Consider the following 18,876-nt stretch of genomic DNA (forward strand, 5'->3'; position numbering starts at 1 on the left):
GGACCCAGCTAATAAAATGGACCGTGGGGTCGTGAGTTCTATTATGTTGATAAATGACATCATGTCTGGAACCATACGTCTTCCACACCTGTTCCTTCATTATAACCAGTTTGTTCCATAATTCATGTCCCGTTTGTTTATTAATCATAATCGTTTGTTCCATCATTATACCTGCCGCATGAGTTCCATCATTTCACTCATGAGAGCGTTCTTTTGACGAGCAGAAAAGTTCTGTTTGTTGTAGTTCTTCGCGACTGCAATAATGTAGAATATGCCAAGACCCGCAGTCGAAAAATGGTCAGTAACTGGGTGAAGTCCGTACATATAAGAATTTAAAATCCAGTTGTAAGCTATGTCGCACTTCTTAATACCAGTTGAGAATTTTTGTTTCATTTTTACTTTAAGAAAGAGGGCCAAGGACTCACCTAGGGAAGTTTGATTTTTAGCCATGGAATTCCATATCGGACAATGTAGTAACATTCTTTCAAAACTAGTCATAGCAAAAATCTGTGTTGTGGTGCAGAAAAAATGAACAGTGTTCAAGAAAATAAATCGTATTCCATATGACATACATGCTGTATCACTGTATAACACCGCCCGTTCGGTCGAATTGTTATCTTAGGTTAGCAGTTAACGGCTAGTGAAAGTGTAGTTTATTCTAAAGCTAACCAAAGTGCGAATCACGTGACGTATGTTGTGAGTGAACTCGTGTTCATTCAGTGTTCATTCAGTAGGCAGTCAGTAAAGCACGAGGAAGGACGCAAAGCGAAGCAGCAAAGAAGGACACAAAGCGGGGAAGAAAGGTAAATATTTTAAAAACAGAAATGTTTAATTACAGTTTCACTTGTTAGAGTTTTATTTGATATTCAGATTTTTGTTTAAATATGCATCACTTTTCTATATTTTCTCGAGAGTGATTTGGCGCCAATGGCGGGAAGAATTTTTTTCTGAGGATGTGTTAGGCTTGAACCAGTTTCATGAGGTGAAGTTTGCCTATAAACATGATTATTTAGAGTGTTTGATTTGTATAAATCTCAGATTTTTAGAAATACAGCCTGAATTTTGTAACTGACTGTCTGCTGATTTGGAGCACTTTGTGTGTGTGTGTGTTTTTTGTGGCCAAGGGCAAGGACAATACTGTCCTCCAGCTTGCAGATACTAGTCCATTTTCCTTATTCCGCTTATCTTCTGTGCGTTTGGTACTCCTGAGCCGAATTAGCTGCGCCTAATATTTACATGCTAGTGTATGTGTGCATCCTGTGTAACTCATCGGTTAGCAAGTGGTAAACAGGTAAAACATTTGACTAGTGTCTCAGTACAGTGCTTTAGGGTATAGCGGATAGCTAACTAATTTTTCCTGTATTCCAATTCAAAGAAATGAAATTTAATAGCTTTTTCTGTTTATCGGACAGAAAACCGCTATACTTTTCAAAACATTCAGCTTTTAATCGAAATTCATGTTTTTTCTCTCCAAGCCATTGTTTACATATGCGCCTGATTTAGGGTGTACAGGATAGCTTGGTCATTTTTTCCATTATTAGTTTAAAATCCACATCTAAACAAACTTATCAATATTTTTTATATTACTATAAATCAGAATAATAATTTAATGTATTCCCTTTTCAAAAACATTCAACTTTTTAAATTTCTATCAAATACTTTTCATTCACTGACATTTTTTACATACACTGATTTAGTCAGTAGAGGATAGCTTCAATTTTCATTTGATGACATATGAAAAATAACACAAAAAGCAAACATTTAAGATGTATGTCAGAATGTCTGTCCGCATGCAAGAAAAAGAATATGAAAATTCATACAATAATTCAAGTCTAAATATAAAATTTATCAACCTTACCTCTATACCCTAAAATCTGCTATATCCTAAAGCACTGTACCTCTATGTATGAAAGGGGTCCTGGGTGTACTTGTAAATTTAGTTCCTTCTTATTTCCATAAAATCCGTATTCTTTAAATGTTTCAGTACTCGTATTACCCTGATGTGCCTCGTGCAATTGCATAGTGTTTGTTCTTGTTATAGTGTACTAGTGAATTTAATAATTTACCTTCACAATTTTTGTAGTTTGAAAATATATATACATATAGCAAAGAAAAGAGAAAAGATAAGTAAAAAAAAAGAGAGAAAAGGGAAAGAAGGAAGAAAAAAAAATTACTCATAAGCAATCGTAATTTGGCAGAGAGCACAAGCTCCAGGCTCCTAATTCGAAGAATATGGTCATATTTGGGGATCAAAGGGAATATTGACATGCATGGAGCAGTCTTCATATTATTTCGCATAAATACTTACTGAAAGTCAAGGTCACATTTAGGAGTCAAAAGTAATGTAAGATATTAGAGAGTTTGAGATTTCAACCTTCGCCTTCCCCTTCAACGTCTCTTGTGAAGTTAACGTATTAAGTTGAAGTTCGATTAAAATTTCTTGAGATTTCAAACATTAGAATGAACCTTACTTCTTTTAATCCGCCCATTCAATTTATCCGTAATTATGATCGTTTTTTTCGTGCATTTTGATACCAATTGTCCGAAAGGGCAGGAATTTTACAAGAGGTTTTAAAAATGAAAAGAATGAAAATTAAATGAAAAAAAATTTCAATTAATATAATCATCGCATGGATATTAGAGCGATTACCTAAAAAAACAACAACAAAAAAAACACAAAACAAAACAACAAAACAAAAATAAACACGATAAAACAATGTGAACAGTTGTAAAAACTCGTTAGTGTTGCTCCAAACATTTAGGTTTTATATAAAATTATGTCAATATAGTCAGTATAAGATTTTAAATCATACACGAGAGAAAATAAAAGTGATTATTACATACCTAAAATTATTTTCCATTTGGTTTCAATGGACCGCGATATTTTTCCATATCATGACGTTGAACGCTTTCATATCGGACTAGTCCCAACCCGTGACTCTAGTTACCTCCCCTGACGGTCCGTCCATTGCGAATCTCGTTCCTTTAGATTTTTGTTGCTATTGTGTATTTGTTTAATTTGTAATTTATGCAACATTTTATTAGCTCATCTGATTTTTTGAAAAAAAATGATGAGTTATTGTCATCACTTGAGCGGTTGTCGGCGTCGGCGTCGGCGTTGCCTGGTTAAGTTTTATGTTTAGGTCAGCTTTTCTCCTAAACTATCAAAGCTATTGCTTTGAAACTTGGAATACTTGTTCACCATCATAAGCAGACCCTGTACATCAAGAAACATAACTCCATCTTGCTTTTTGCAAGATTTATTGCCCCTTTTGGACTTAGAAAATCATTTTCTTGGTTAAGTTTTATGTTTAGGTCAGCTTTTATCCTAAACTATCAAAGCTATTGCTTTAAAACTTGCAACAGTTTTTCACCATCATAAGTGGACACTGTACATCAAGAAACATAACTCTATCCTGCTTTTTGCAAGATTTATGGCCCCTTTTGGACTTAGAAAATATCAGATTACTTGGTTAAGTTTTATGTTTAGGTCAACTTTTTCTCTTAAACTATGAAAGCTATTGCTTTGAAACTTGCAACACTTGTTCACCATCATAAGCTGACCCTGTACAGCAAGCAACATAACTCCATCCTGCTTTTTGCAATAATTATTGCCCCTTTTGGACTTAGAAAATCATTTTCTTGGTTGAGTATTATGTTTAAGTCAACTTTTCTCATAAACTATCAAAGCTATTGCTTTAAAACTTGCAACAGTTTTTCACCATCATAAGTGGACACTGTACATCAAGAAACATAACTCTATCCTGCTTTTTGCAAGAATGATGGCCCTTTTTAGACTTAGAAAATCATGGGTAGGACAATATTTCTATTACACAAAAAAAATCAGATGAGCGTCAGCACCCGCAAGGCGGTGCTCTTGTTTACTTTTACTCTTTGATTAATCTGACCTATTAGATACTGGCACGTAGTAATTTATCAGACTGAAATGAAATGAAAGTTATAATTACGTCATGAGTTGGACTAATATAGGACCTGGAATGTTTTCTTAACGTTGTAATGGAAAGAATCGCGTGACGTCCATGGCCTTGACGCGCACGTTGCGACAACAAGTTGACGTCATTTTCGCGGAAAATATTAATGCGCGTCAGTTTGAATTGTTTATTGCATTTTCGGAGAATTTTTTCCCGTCTTTCGTGACAGAACGATAATTTAGATATAAATTAATCATTTGATAGTGGATATGTAATAAAAAGGTTATCAACTTTGTATGTGGATATATGCACTCGTTCTTTCGCGAACAATATTGCGCTCATAAAGTCGCGCAATATTACCGCTGCAAAACTCGTGCATATATCCACATACAAAGTTAATAGCCTATTATGATCATATCAAAGTGATAATGACACTCTATATGACTCTGTATAATGCCAAACTCTCAGACAGCACAATATGATTTTAATATACCCTTTTATAAGTAAAGCATCTGCGGATCCAGGACTTTTTGTTAGAGGGACACCAACATTAAAGAGGGGGTCACCCATTTCAGGGGGGGTGGGGAGGGGGTAGGGGTAGGGGTAGGGTAGGGTCACACCGAGTTTCAAGACTGACTTTTTTTGTAAAATGTAAGAATCAAAGGGGGAATTAACCCACAATGTCTCTCTGCCAGGCTCTGGTTCCGTGCATTTAAAAAATGGAGTTATCCCATACGGCTAACAGGAAAAGTCTCTCATCATGATATCATAAATCTGAAATTATCTGATACTTCAAAAGAATTTTCCGTCTTACTAGTTCCATTTTATGTTTATAATTAAAACGCAATTTTCGTATTAAGTGTCCGACAGAAACAGAATGATTTTATTTGGATGTGAAAATAATATGTTCCACCAAATGATAATCGCGCGTAATTATTTATTTTTCAAGTAAAATGACTGTCATGCCATGTGCCTCCATCCAGATTTCAGTCTTTGATGCCGAGTATTTGGACAGAGTAAATGTAAAAAGAATGAAGTTTCGGCTTTCGTGATATCACATCTTCGGACGTTCAAAACTTCACTTCATACGACAAAAAGGCCCATCTGGTATAATCGAAACCGCCTGGGGACACAAATATGCCGTAGAAGTTAAAGTTTGAACAAAATCTCAAAGTTTCTCAAAATCAGTTGATAACTTTATACTTCCAGGTTCAATTCAATGTATTTAGTTAAAATCATTAGCCATACAAAACTTCATTATTCTTATACCTATTGATAGTGTTTCGCATCAAATTTAGTCTAATTATATATATGGATAATCAAATAACTTAATAAGCAGAAATCCTGAAACAAAGCTTTTTATTTCGCATAGTAATAAAGCGAAGTCTTAGGCTTACGTGATATTACATGGAAAACTTTAGTAGCAACGTGTGATTTAAATAAAATACACGCATGTCCGTGACGTTTTACCCAAAATATATATGAGAGACGTTGAAGGGGAAGGCGAAGTTTGAAATCTCAAACTCTCTAATGTCAGGGCCATAACTTTTACAGATATAGAGCATTTTTAGCTTGACTTTTCAAAGAAAAAGTAGAGCTATTGCACTCGCCCCGGTGTTGGCATGGGCATCGCCGTTGGTTAAAGTTTTTGATTAAGTCAATATCTCTGTTACTATCAAAGTTATTGACTTGAAACTTGAAATAGTTATTGTGACTATCTAAGTCTGCACCAGGAGAAACAATACCCATAACTCTGATTTGAATTTTGACGAGCCCTTTTTTAACTTGGAATTTTGGTTAAAGTTTTTGATTAAGTCAATATCTCTGTTACTATCAAAGTTATTGACTTGAAACTTGAAATAGTTATTGTGACTATCTAAGTCTGCACCAGGAGAAACAATCCCCATAGCTCTGGTTTGAATTTTGACAGAGTTATGCCCCTTTTAACTTAGAATTTTCGGTTAAAGTTTTTGATAAGTTCAAATATCTGTGGTAATACCAAAGCTATTGACTTGAAACTTAGAATAGTTACCTACTATCAAAGTGTACACCAGGAAAAACATTCGCCCAACTCTGATATGAAATTTGACAGGGTTATGCCCCTTTTTAACTAGGAATTTTCTGTTAAAAGTTTTTGATAAAGTCAAATATCTCTGTTACTATCAAAGCTATTGACTTGAAACCTGAAATAGTTAACTAGGGGCCTCCGTGGCCGAGTGGTTAAGGTCACTGACTTCAAATTATTTGCCTCTCATCGATGTGGGTTCGAGTCTCACTCGGGGCGTTGAATTCTTCATGTGAGGAAGCCATCCAGCTGGCTTACTAAAGGTTGGTGGTTCTACCCAGGTGCCTGTTCGTGATGAAATAATACACGGAGGGGCACCTGGGGTCTTCCTCCACCATCAAAGCTGGAAAGTCGCCATATGACCTATCATGTGTCGGTGCGACGTTAAATCCAACCAAAAACAAAAAAAGTTAACTACTAATTCAAAGTCTACACCAGGTGAAACAATCCCCATAACTCTGATTTGAATTTCGATGGAGTTATGCCCCTTTTTGACTTAGATATTTTTTGTTAAAACTATTGACTTGAAACTTAAAATAGTTATTTTAAAACTATCAACAGTGTACACTTGGAGAAACAATCCCCATAACTTTGTTTGAAAGTTGTCAGAGTTATGCCACTTTTTAACTTAGAATGTTTGTTTAAAGTTTTACTGGCAAAGCACTTATTTTGAGTCAAGCACTGAGAAAAGTTGGAAGCTCTTGTTAGCTTAACTGTTCAAAGAAGAGTTTTAGTTATTCTAGTCCAAATTCGAATATTCGTAAATTATTGTATTTTTTTTTTCAAAATAAGTATCATTGATTTTGGGAAATATGAGCATGCTAATTCTACAGAATAAAACCAAAAACAAAAGATGTCCAATTAACAAGAAAATAGCAATGCATAATTGGCAGGGGCCATCGTTACGGATTAACAGTTTGCAACAGACGTCAATGTGTCAGATGCATGTCAAAAGATGTCCAGTTAACAAGATAATTGCAATGCATAATTACCTGGGGTCATCGCTACAGGTTAACAGTTTGTTCTTGGCATAAATGTGATAACTTTTTATCTTTTGTTCATTTTTATTGGCGCCTGTTTTATGTAACAAGTAGATTTTTTTTCAAAAACAATACCAAACTTGTAGATATTGTCGATCTTTTCACAATATTTTGTACGACGTTTCAGACAATCTGCAGAATCAGTTTTCATCCGCAGTCAGCCGTATTTGAATTAAATTTTGAAGTAGTTAATAATAAAATCAAGAAAAACATGATTGATGCATAAGTTCATGTTAAAGGAGGTTTAAGTCTGCCTTACTTGCTTTTTACACGACGATTTTTACACACCGATAGAAATTTTTCAAAATGGCGGTGGTAATACAACAGCGCGTCTCGTGTTTAAATGGGACGACCTGCTATTTTTAGATAAAATTGCGACGGTCTAAATTATAATCGTTTTGATTTTTTGTATCATTTTGAAGCTAAAACACTGAATTAGTTAAATATGTTCATGATTATACTGACAGAATCCTGATATAAAACGCTAAAATCGGCGGGTTTTGCTATGTAGGATCAGGTTACTCGAAACAAACATTTTTTTGGCCTTATTTACGATGATCCATGCTTTAAACAAATGATTACGTTGTGTATATGCCAATCACTTAATAAGAATTTAAAGCTTCCATTAAAACTAACTGAATATTCGAATATGGCAAACCGAATATTCGAATATTGAATTCAGTATTCGTTCCCATCCCTAATTTACAGTATTGCTATTTTTATTTTCACAAATCTGTTTTTATTTGAACCAATCAGACGACTTGTTCGTATGTCAAAGAGTGAGAAAATTGTGCAGTCATTCCATGGCTTGAACCTGGGACCCCTCGCTTACAGAGCAAGTGGCCTACCGATTGAGCTAACCGGCTATCTGACACATTGCGTCATCAGAATTGTAAATAGCGAAAATCAAGGCTAAATGTAGATTTGCAAAATGTTGTAAGTTAAGCTCTGATTGGCTAGCGAAAGGGTCGTCAGAATGAGCTATCAGTAGGTCGTTCTCAGATCCTATGCGTAGCGTAATAGGAGATGTACTTTAGTCAGATTGCTTGGTGCTACAGATACAGGGTTTTCTCTAGCTAATTTGGGAACATGGCCTATACCCCCGAAATTGGGAATTTTGACACGTTAATGTTCCAAATTGGGAATTATTTAGTCCCTTAGGATATAGTAATGATGTGTTTAAGCACTTTCTCATACACTTGTTTCACATTGTAGAACCTCTTTATCATACTTCCATTACAAAATTGTCCATAATTTGGTCAATTTTTGTGCAATTTTGATGAAATTTTTTTCCGAATGTAGATTGTGAATTTTTGCACTCATTTTGGGAAAAATACATACTTTTTTGCATTGGGAATATAGCCGAATAACGGCTATAAAAATGGCCGAAAAAAAACCCTGAGATAGTTCTGCCAATCAAGTCATTGATAGATATTTAATTCCCAATTATAACTTGCTTATTACTGGAAGAACATATGTCAATGCAAAAAAGTTGTCAAATGCATATTGTTTGACATAAGAAAATGTTTTGAGTGTAATAAAATAAATTCAGATTCTCTTTTTAAGCTGAAATTTAGATACATATATAATGTTATTTGTACCATATCGCACATTGTATATAAAACCAAGAAAAACTCTAGTATTTACTGTGAAAATGGACAATAGAATGAAATGACTAAACACTTACTTTTTAACTGTCTAGGTTTTTCATTCTTCCTCATACAGATTTATACATAAATGCAGTTACTTGCGGAGAACAGGTTTGTACTGGTACAGAATCCAGGAACACTGGTTAGGTTAACTGCCCGCCGTTATATGACTGAAATACTGTTGAAAAACAGCGTTAAACCCAAAAAAACAAACAAACAAACATAAATGCAAGGTAGGATTATTTGTATCACTGTTTAATCTCTAGTACTATATCCACGGGTGGTAAACGCGCAATCCAATTCCCACTGGGAATACGCTAAAAATGGGTTGCGCGACTTCAGGTGCTGGAGTTGCGCATCAATATATACAAAATCGAGGTAGGTGGGTTTTTGTTTTTGTAAATAATGACACATTTACGAATATTTTCGAAAAAAGCAAAATGCTATTCGACACAAAAATGAATAAAGATCATATGTGTGAAATACCAAGTTATTTATTTAAGAATCAGCTCTGCTATCACGAAAATGTCAATTTTCTAACTCCTGTGCCTTCTTTCTGGAAATGTGACGCTTCTAATGATCAAACACGTGTTAAACAGTCATGAATATTACATACACTTGAATGAAATGTTGCTTTTGGGGGAAATATTGGCAAAAAAATAATCGGGAATGGGGTTGCGCCCCGGGAATGGAGTTGCGCGTATACATTATATACATTATGATGTATATGAGCAACTCCATTCCCGGTGCGCAACCCCATTCCAGATTATTTTTTGTCAATTATGTCCCCGTAAGCAGGATTTGAAGCAAATAATTTTGATATTCGTTACTTTGTAATAGTTGAGTTATCATAAAAAGCATCAAATGTCCTCAGATTAGGCATAATTATGAGGTCAGAAACGTCCATTTTTGTTGATTTCATACCTTTTCACGCTTCTTGTCGCCCGAGTTTTTGTGATAATAGAGCCGAATCATAACTTACAAACCAGATATTTTACACATATGATGTATTATCATATTTGTGTCGAATAGCATTTTGCTTTTTTCGAGAAAATTTATTCTTGTCTCATACTAAGCAAAATGACAACTTCCTATACCGAAATTTCGTCTTTTTTTACGCGCAACACTAGCACCGGACGTTGCGCAACCCATTTTAAGCGTATTCCCAGCGGGAACTGGATTGCGCGTTTACCACCCGTGATATCTAAGCAATGTCAAGAACAATAAACAATTTATTTCAGGCTGATGAGTCTATGATAAGTGATCTACACCTTCTTCATAACCCAAGTTTGTTCTGTTGTTTGCCCTGATAATTCTCAATCCCAGTTTGGTCAACTCTCACAGTGGTGGACTTTATAACAGCTGTCAGAATGAGAACCAGAACAATTACCTCAGTGAAAGCCAAAACATTTTCATTGTTCAAGTGAGTACATGTAGATTAGTTTGGACAGAATCTGTATGCTTTTCTATAGATGGTTTGTAAAAAAGTCAAATGTCTTTACAGTTTTTTTTTTTCAGTCTAAAATGATGCTAAGTTTAAAGAATCTAAATGCACCAATTTCCTAGATATATTTGTTTTTCTGCTATTTGATGTTTAAAAAATAAACTAAGAATTTACAAAAATGACAGCTCCTGTATTTGTACAATAGTACTAAATAGGTAATCAAGCAGCAGTTTCAGGCTGGTTGGAAAATGGCGGAAAGAGAATCCTTATTGTATAGCTCAACTATACAGAGTATAAGGAGAGCTCTCCTACTCACCCGGTGTTGGCGTCGGCGTCTTTCCACATCTCCACCTTGGTTAAAGTTTTTTTTACACTTTCTGCTTTTTTCACCTTATCTCTCTAATTACTGGATGGATTTGCTTTAAATTTAAAATAGTTATTCCTCACCATCACCCACATCATCTGGCATAAGGGCCATAGCATTCACACCAATATTTTATGATTTATTCCCCCTTTTTACTTAGAATTTCAGGTTAGTTTTGGTGCACTTCACTCTCTGAGTTATCACTCTACAGATTTGATTCAAATTTAAAATAGTTGTTCCACATCATCATCCACATCATATGATACAAGGTGCAAAACTCTGGCACCAATTTTTCATGAATTATGCCCCCTTTTTAAATGAAACTTCGGGTTAAAAGTTTTGGTGCACCTTCACTCTTATCTCAGTTATGACTGAATAGATTTGATTCAGACTTGAAATATTTCTTCTTCATCATCATCCACATCTTATGACTCGAGGTTCATAACTTTGGCACAAATATTTCATGAATTATGCCCCTTTATTCATAGAATTTCAGGTGAAAGTTTTGGTGCACTTTCACTCTATCTTTATTACTGAATGTATTTGATTCAAACTGAAACATTTGTTCAACATCATCACCCACATCATATGGCACAAGGGTCATAACTTCTGCACCATTTTTTCATGAATTATCCCCCCTTTTGACTTAGAGTTTCAGATTAAAGTTTAGATGCACTTTCACTCTAGCTCAGTTATTATTAAATTGATTTGATTCAATCTTACAACAGTTGTTCCGCCTTATCACCCACATCATATGACACAAAGTGCATAACTCCTGCACCAATTTTTAGCTCAACTATTCAAAGAATAGTAGAGCTGTTGGACTCACCTGTGTGCGGCGTCCGCATCCCAATTTGGTCAAGTTTTTGTATGTAAGCTGGTATCTCAGTAACCGCTTGTGGGAATGGATTGAAACTTCACACGTATTTACTGTTATAAACTGACTTACACTGCACAGGTTCCATAATGCTATTTTGCTTTTTTACAAAATTACGCCCCTTTTTCGACTTAGAAATGTTTTGTTAAGGTATTGTATGTAAGCTGATATCTCAGTACTCACTAATGGGAATGGATTGAAACTTCACACACTTGTTCACTGTCATGATCTGACATGCACTAAGCAGGTCCAGTAACTCTACTTTGTTTGTTTTCAAAATTATGGCCCCTTTTCCACTTGGTAGTTTTTGGTTGAGTTTTTGTATGTTAGCTGGTATCTCTGTATCCACTAATGGGAATGGATTGAAACTTCACACACTTGTTATCCCCCGCCAATGAAATCGGGAGTGGGGTATTGAAATGGTGTTGTCCGTCTGTCTGCAGCCATTTCTCAGTAACTAGCAGGAAGAATTTTATGAAACTTGAAATAAACATGAACCAACATACTGCAATGACGCCTGTCAAGTTTTTTTTATTGGTCAATTTTCCTTAAAGTAATGCCCTGGATTTAATGAAACTTGCCCCAAAATGTCCATCCGCAGCCATTTCTCAGTAACTATTACGTAGAATTTCATAAAACTTGAACTAAACATGCACCAACATACTGCAATGATGCCCGTTAAGTTTGTTTTTTTATTGGTAAATTTTCCTTAGAGTTATTGCCCTTGATTTAATGAAAAATCCACGTCTGCAGCCATTTCTCAGTAACAAGCTGGTAGAATTTCATGAAACTTGAAATAAATATGAACCAACATACTTCGTTGATGCCTGTCATTTTTTTAGCTCGACTATTTGAAGAATAGTCTAGCTATTCTACTCACGTCGGCGTCGGCGTCACACCTTGGTTAAATTTTTGCATGCAAGTACATACAGCTATCATGTAAAGGCATATAGCTTTGAAACTTATTTATTCTTTTTCTAGGTCAATTACCAACCTCACTGGGTCAAGTTCCATAACTCTAACATGTATTTTGAGCAAATTATGCCCCCCTTTAAGTTGGAACTTGGAAAAGTGTCTGTTCGTAAACGTTATTTTCGAAAACATATGCAAAGTTCACTCGACAGTCGCACCAAGAACTAATGCAGATATTTGAATGCTCAAAACCTTCACATGTGTCTTCGGGGTATTCATAACAACTAGTTTAGAAATACATCATCAAAGTTCCGATTTTTAGACTCTGACCTTTATGTTTAGGCCAAATTAATGCCCCCCTTTTGGACTTTTATAGAAAGTAACTTCCGTGGGTTAAAGGAATCTGTTTTACAGTATCGAATGCGAAGTACAAGTACAGCTATTAACTAACAAGGCCAAATTTGGAAGAATTTGAAAACTTATTGAATTTTTTTCTTTTTCTAGATCAATTACCTACCTTACTGGGTCAAGTCCCATAACTCTGACATGTATTTTGGGCAAATTATGCCCCCTTTTGGACTTAGAAAATCCTGGTTAAAGTTTTACATGCAAGTTACTATCTCCAAAACTACTACAGATATTAAATTGAAACTTCACATGTGTCTTCGGGGTTATAAAACTAGTTGATAGAATCAAGTCCCATAACTCTGACATGTATTTTGGGCAAATTATGCCCCCTTTTGGACCTAGAAATCCTGGTTAAAGTTTTGCGTGCAAGTACATACAGCTATTACCAAAAGGCATATAGCTTTTAAACTTATTTATTCTTTTTCTAGGTCAATTACCAACCTCTCTGTTTCAAGTTCCATAACTCTTAACATGTATTTTGAGCAAATTATGCCCCCTTTTGGACTTAGAAAATTCTGGTTAAAGTTTTACATGCAAGTTACTATCCCAAAACTAATGCAGATATTGAATTGAAACTTAACATGTTTCTTCGGGGTTATAAAACTAGTTGATAGCATCAAGTCCCATAACTCTGATATGCATTTTGGTCAAATTATGTCCCCTTTCGAACTTAAAACTCTTTTGATATTTAACATTTTGGGTAATAATTTCCTGCTTCTGTGACAATATTTCGAATAGTCGAGCTTGGCTGTCTTACGGACAGCTCTTGTTTTAATTGGTCAGTTTTCCTTGGAGTTATTGCCCATTAAATGTTTAAAAATCTGCAGATTTGTACATAACAAACCAACCAATTGGTAGAATTTCATTAAATTTCTTTCATTCTTTTCCATGAACATTTATTAGAAACATGTGAAGTTATGTACCCACACCTGGTCACCACCTTGCCTTGGTCACACACCCTCCCTCTCTCCCCCCCCCCCCCCCCCCACTAAAAAACAAAAATAATCATTCTTTTTTAGTATTTTTTTTTCAAACCTTCCATGAATATTTATTAACATGCAAAGTTGTACCATTCCCCCACCTTAATCCTCCACCCAGTCATGCCAACCACCCCAATCATGCAACCCACCACCCCCCACCCCAACCCCACAACCCATTTTTTTTTTTTTTTTCATTTTTAATTTTCCTTCATTATTTATAATCAACATGTGATATTTTGTACCCCCCCCCCCCCCCCCCCCCCCCCCACAACCAAAAAATAACATTCATTTTCTGTTAAATTGATTTTGACTAATGAAATTATTTGCTTTTTGGTAACATCCTTAACTTTTTGACGGATATATTTTTGCCATTCCTCATCACAAACCCTTTCGGCGGGGGATACCAATTCATCGAATTTGCTTGTTCACTGCCATGATATGACATGCAGTGCAAAGGTTCAATAACTCTACTTTGCATTTTTACTAAATTGTGCTTTTTTAGCTCACCTGTCTCATAAGGGTGAACTTTTGTGATCGCCCATCATCCGTCCGTCTGTTCACAATATCTTGTGAACACGATAGAGACCATATTTTGCAAGCAATTTTGATCAAACTTGTACAGAACGTATTGGCATGATATCTCGGTTCCTTATGAAAACTGGCCAGATCCCATCATGGGTTCTAGAGTTATTGCCCCTTAAAGGACCAGAATTTGCGTGCGTGCGTCAACAATTTCTTGTTTGCACGATAGCGGTTTCATTTATGATTTTATTTTAACCAAACTTGCACACAACTTGTATCACCAGAAAGGTTCCAGAGTTATGGCCCCTAAAAGTGTCAGAATCAGCTGTTTTGACCTTGTCTGCACAATAGCAGCTTCATTTATGATTTTATTTGAACTAAATTTGCACACAACTTTTATCACCATAAGATCTTGGTTCCTTTCTTGAACTGGCCAGATGCCGTTATGGGTTCCAGAGAGATGGCCTCTGAAAGGGCCAGAATTAGCTATTTTGACCTTGTCTGCACAATATTAGCTTCATTTATGATTTGAATTTAATAAAACTTGCACAAAACTTGTGTCACCATAAGATCTCGGTTCCTTTCTTGAATTGGCCAGATCCCATAATGGGTTCCAGAGTAATGGCCCCTGAAATTGCCAAAATTAGCTATTTTGACCTTGTCTGCACAATAGCAGCTTCATTTGCGATTTTGATTTTAACCAAACTTGCACACAATTTGTATCACCATAATATCTCTATTCTTTTTTATATGCCTGAAGGGACGTATTATGTTATCGCCTCGGTGTTCGTCTGTCTGTCTGTCTGTTGGTTAGCAATTTCCCTTCCGCACTTACCGTAACTTTTGAACCCCTTGAAGGACTTCAAGGAAACCTGACACAAATGTTCACCTCATCGAAACGGCGTGCAGAGTGCATGTTTCAGATAGCTCACTTCATTGTCAAGGTCACACTTAGTGGTCAAAGGTCAAATGTCTTTGTTTTGTGTGTATATTGCTATGCATTTGCGTTGTATTGCAGTGCTCTTGTTTTTATTTGGAAGATCCTTCTTTTGTGCACTTACAGTATTTTTTTTTAATGACCACTTTTTTATTATTGGCTGTAGGGAAAAACCAAGACCATTTTCTGTGGTACAACATGGATGGTACCTCCAATTTATATGTGTATTTTGACATATCTGTACATTGTAAGAATTTTTTTTCTTTCTGGTTAAATTTCTTCCCTTTGTTGTTCCTGTCCTTTGGACTTAGATATGTTTTCGGAGGACTTAGATTTATTTTTAATTTCTTCCCTTTGTTGTTATGAAATTTTTATCTTGGTCATGTGGGGTCAGAAACTAGGTCATCGGGTCAAATCGAAGAACAAGCTTGTTTACACCCAAGGGGGCACATTTTTATGCCCCCAGAAGGGAGGCATATTAGTATTCAACTGTCCATCTGTAAAGTTTGTCACAATGTTAACTTTTTGCATGAAAGCACTTTACATGCGAACAACTGCACCCAGGACCTTCAAACTTCACATGCTGATAGTACTTATTGAGTACACGACCCCTACTGACTTTGGGGTCACCAGGTCAAAGGTCAAGGCGCTGCAGGGTCATTTGTCACCATAAGTAACAGCTCTTGTTTATTCTATCTTCATAAATTTTGGTCAGAGTATTTGTTATCATGAAGTCTTTGGCAAGATCTTATCTAAGTCACATGGGGTAAAAAATAGGTCAGTAGGTCAAATCAAAGAAAATGCTTGTTTACACTCAAGAGGCCACGTTTTTTTGGTCCAATCTTGCCGAAAATTGGTCAAAATATTTGTCTTCGTGTAATCACTAGGTAAAACATGTTTATACTGTTATGGTGTGTAACACAAGACCTTACCTAGGGCCATCTGGCCCTCTTGTTTAGTTAGATTTTTAGATGTAAGATGGTATCTTAGTACCCACTAAAGGAAATGGATTATAACTTTACACACTTGTCCACTGTCATAAGCTGATAAGTACTGTGCAGGTTCCATAACCCTGTTTTGCATTTTTACAACAATATGCCCCTTTTTAAGCTCAACTTTTTGTCGAAGAAAAAATAGAGCTATTGCACTCACCCTGGCGTCTGTGTCGGCTTTGGCGTTGCCATTGCCGTTGGTTAAAGTTTTTGATAAAGTCAGATATCTCTGTTACTGTCAAAGCTATTGACTTGAAACTAAGAATACTTATTAACCATCAAAGTTTACACCAGGAGCAACAATCCCCATAACTCTGATAGAATTTTGACAGAATTATGCCCCATTTTAACTTAGAATTTTTGGTTAAAATGTTTGCTAAAGTCAGATATCTCTGTTACAATTAAAGCTTTTGACTTAAAACTTAAAATATTATTTACTATCTAAGTTTACACGAGTCCCCATTACTTTGATTTGAATTTTGACAGAATTATGTCCCTTTTTAGCTTGACTTTTCGAAGAAAAAAAAGAGCTATTGTTCTCGCCCCGGCGTCGGTGTCGCCGTTGGTTAAAGTTTTTGATAAAGTCAAATATCACTGTTACTATCAATGCTTTGACTTGAAACTTAAAATAGTTATTTACTATCAAAGTCTACACCAGGAGAAACAATCCCCATAACTCTGATTTGAATTTTGACAGAATTATGCCCCTTTTTAACTTAGAATTTTTGGTTAAAATTTTTGATAAAGTCAAATATCTCTGTTACTATTAAAGCTTTTGACTTGAAACTTAAAATGAATATTTACTACCAAAATCTACACCAGGAGAAACAATCCCCATAACGCAGATTTGAATTTTGACAGAATTATGCCCCTTTTTAACTTAGAATTTTTGGTTAAAGTTTTTGATAAAGTCAAATATGCCTGTTACTGTCAAAGCTATTGACTTGAAACTTAAAATACTTATTTACCATCAAAGTCTACATCAGGACAAATAATCCCCATAACTCTGGTTTGAATTTTTACAGAATTATGTCCCTTTTTAACTTAGAATTTATTGTTAAAATTTTTGATAAAGTCAAATATCTCTACTATTAAAGCTTTTTACTTGAAACTCAGAATAGTAATTTACTATTAAAGTATACACCAGGACACACAATTCCCATAACTCTGATTTGAATTTTGACAGAGTTATGTCCCTTTTTAACTTGGATTTTTTTTACTGGCAAAGCTCTAGTTTAGAGTCAAGCACTGAGAAAAGTCGAGCGCGCTGTCTTATGGACAGCTCTTGTTAACTTGGATTTTTATGCCCCCGAAAGGAGGCATATTAGTTTTAAACTGTCCATCCGTTAGTTCGTTCCTTCATTCGTCACAACGTTAACTTTTTGCATGAAGGCACTTTACTCGCAAACCACTGCACCCAGGACCTTCAAACTTCACATGCTGATAGTACGTATTGAGTACACAACCCCAGGTCAAAGGTCAAGGCGCTGCGGGGGCATTTGTCACCATTAGTGACAGCTCTTGTTTTTACTGGCAAAGCTCTAATTCAGAGTCAAGCACTGAGAAAAGTCGAGCGCGCTGTCTTACAGATAGCTCTTGTTGACTTTTGTATTCATTCAATTGACAAGGCTGTTGAATAGTGGAGCATTGCTGTCCTCCAGCAGCTCTTGTTAATGAATTGTGTCCCCTTTTACTTTGAATTAAGGTGAATTTTGATGCATTTTCACTATATTATAGTTATTACTAAATGGATTTGATTCAAACTTGAAGTAGTTGTTCCACATCATCACCCACACCATATGGCATAAGGTGCATAACTCTTGCACCAATATTTTATGAATTAACAACGGTTACAGCTCTCAGAAGATTTCTAATTTTGTATAGAACATATTGTAAATTTATTTACTACTGTATACCTTTATTCTACAGCCAACCAATGCTAATCGTGTGACATTGTTGAGAGTGTATGTTCATTCAGCAGACAGTTGGTGAAGGACAAAAAAACGAACACAAAGCAAGGAAGGAAGGTAAAATAATTTTAAAAAAGAATGTTTAAATAGAGTTTTGCTTCTTTAGACATGTATTGGTTGATCAGATTGTTTTATCTAGATTTTCTTTAGAGTGATTTGGCGATATGTATATTTTTTTCTGATATAGTGCAGTGGTCATGTTGTGTTAGGCTTGAACCAGTTTTCTGTAAAATCCATGGTTATTTGCTAGGTCTCATGTCTATCTAATTTCATGTGGGTGATAGCTTTGACATGCATGAGCAGTATTTTTTTAATATTTGACAGTTTTATTTGCCTATAGGGCACAAGCTGCAGGCTCCTAATTCAAAGGTTATGGTCACACTTAAAGGTATCAAAGGGAATACAGTATGTCCAAACTGCAACATTGACAGGCATGGATCAGTCTTCGTATTATTTCTTGAAAGTCAAGGTCACATTTAGGGGTTAAAGTTCATGTAAGGTCTTGTCAGGGCCATAACTGTTTGCCACAGTGAAATAGTGTTTGGAGTAAGATGCAGGTTTCTATCTCAAAGGTCAAGGTTTCATTAATAAAGAGGTCAAAGGTAATGTTAGATCTTTTCTGAGCTGTAACTTTGACATGCAAGGAGCAGTCTTTTTTTTTTAATTGGTTAAATATATATTTCTGTCTCAACAAATAAATATTGTGCCCTTTTGGCCTGAAAATTCTAGGTTCATCCTAGATACCAGTACCTGTATCAAATAATTGTATGAATTCAATAAGAAT

The 18,876-nt window shown here is 35.5% G+C and overlaps 1 long non-coding RNA gene across 1 annotated transcript in view; it reads left to right on the forward strand.

The window, feature by feature from the left end:
- The first annotated feature begins 719 nt into the window (after nucleotides 1-719).
- The window catches only part of LOC128555543 (uncharacterized), a 31,440-nt gene continuing 13,283 nt past the window's right edge, over nucleotides 720-18,876 (forward strand). Inside the window, exons 1-3 of the long non-coding RNA XR_008370150.1 lie at nucleotides 720-803; nucleotides 9,928-10,109; nucleotides 18,052-18,149. This is a non-coding gene — a long non-coding RNA (uncharacterized LOC128555543). The remainder of the gene's footprint in view (nucleotides 804-9,927; nucleotides 10,110-18,051; nucleotides 18,150-18,876) is intronic.

The sequence above is a fragment of the Mercenaria mercenaria genome, chromosome 3 (genome assembly GCF_021730395.1).
Source record: "Mercenaria mercenaria strain notata chromosome 3, MADL_Memer_1, whole genome shotgun sequence".
Taxonomy (NCBI): Eukaryota; Metazoa; Mollusca; class Bivalvia; order Venerida; family Veneridae; genus Mercenaria; species Mercenaria mercenaria.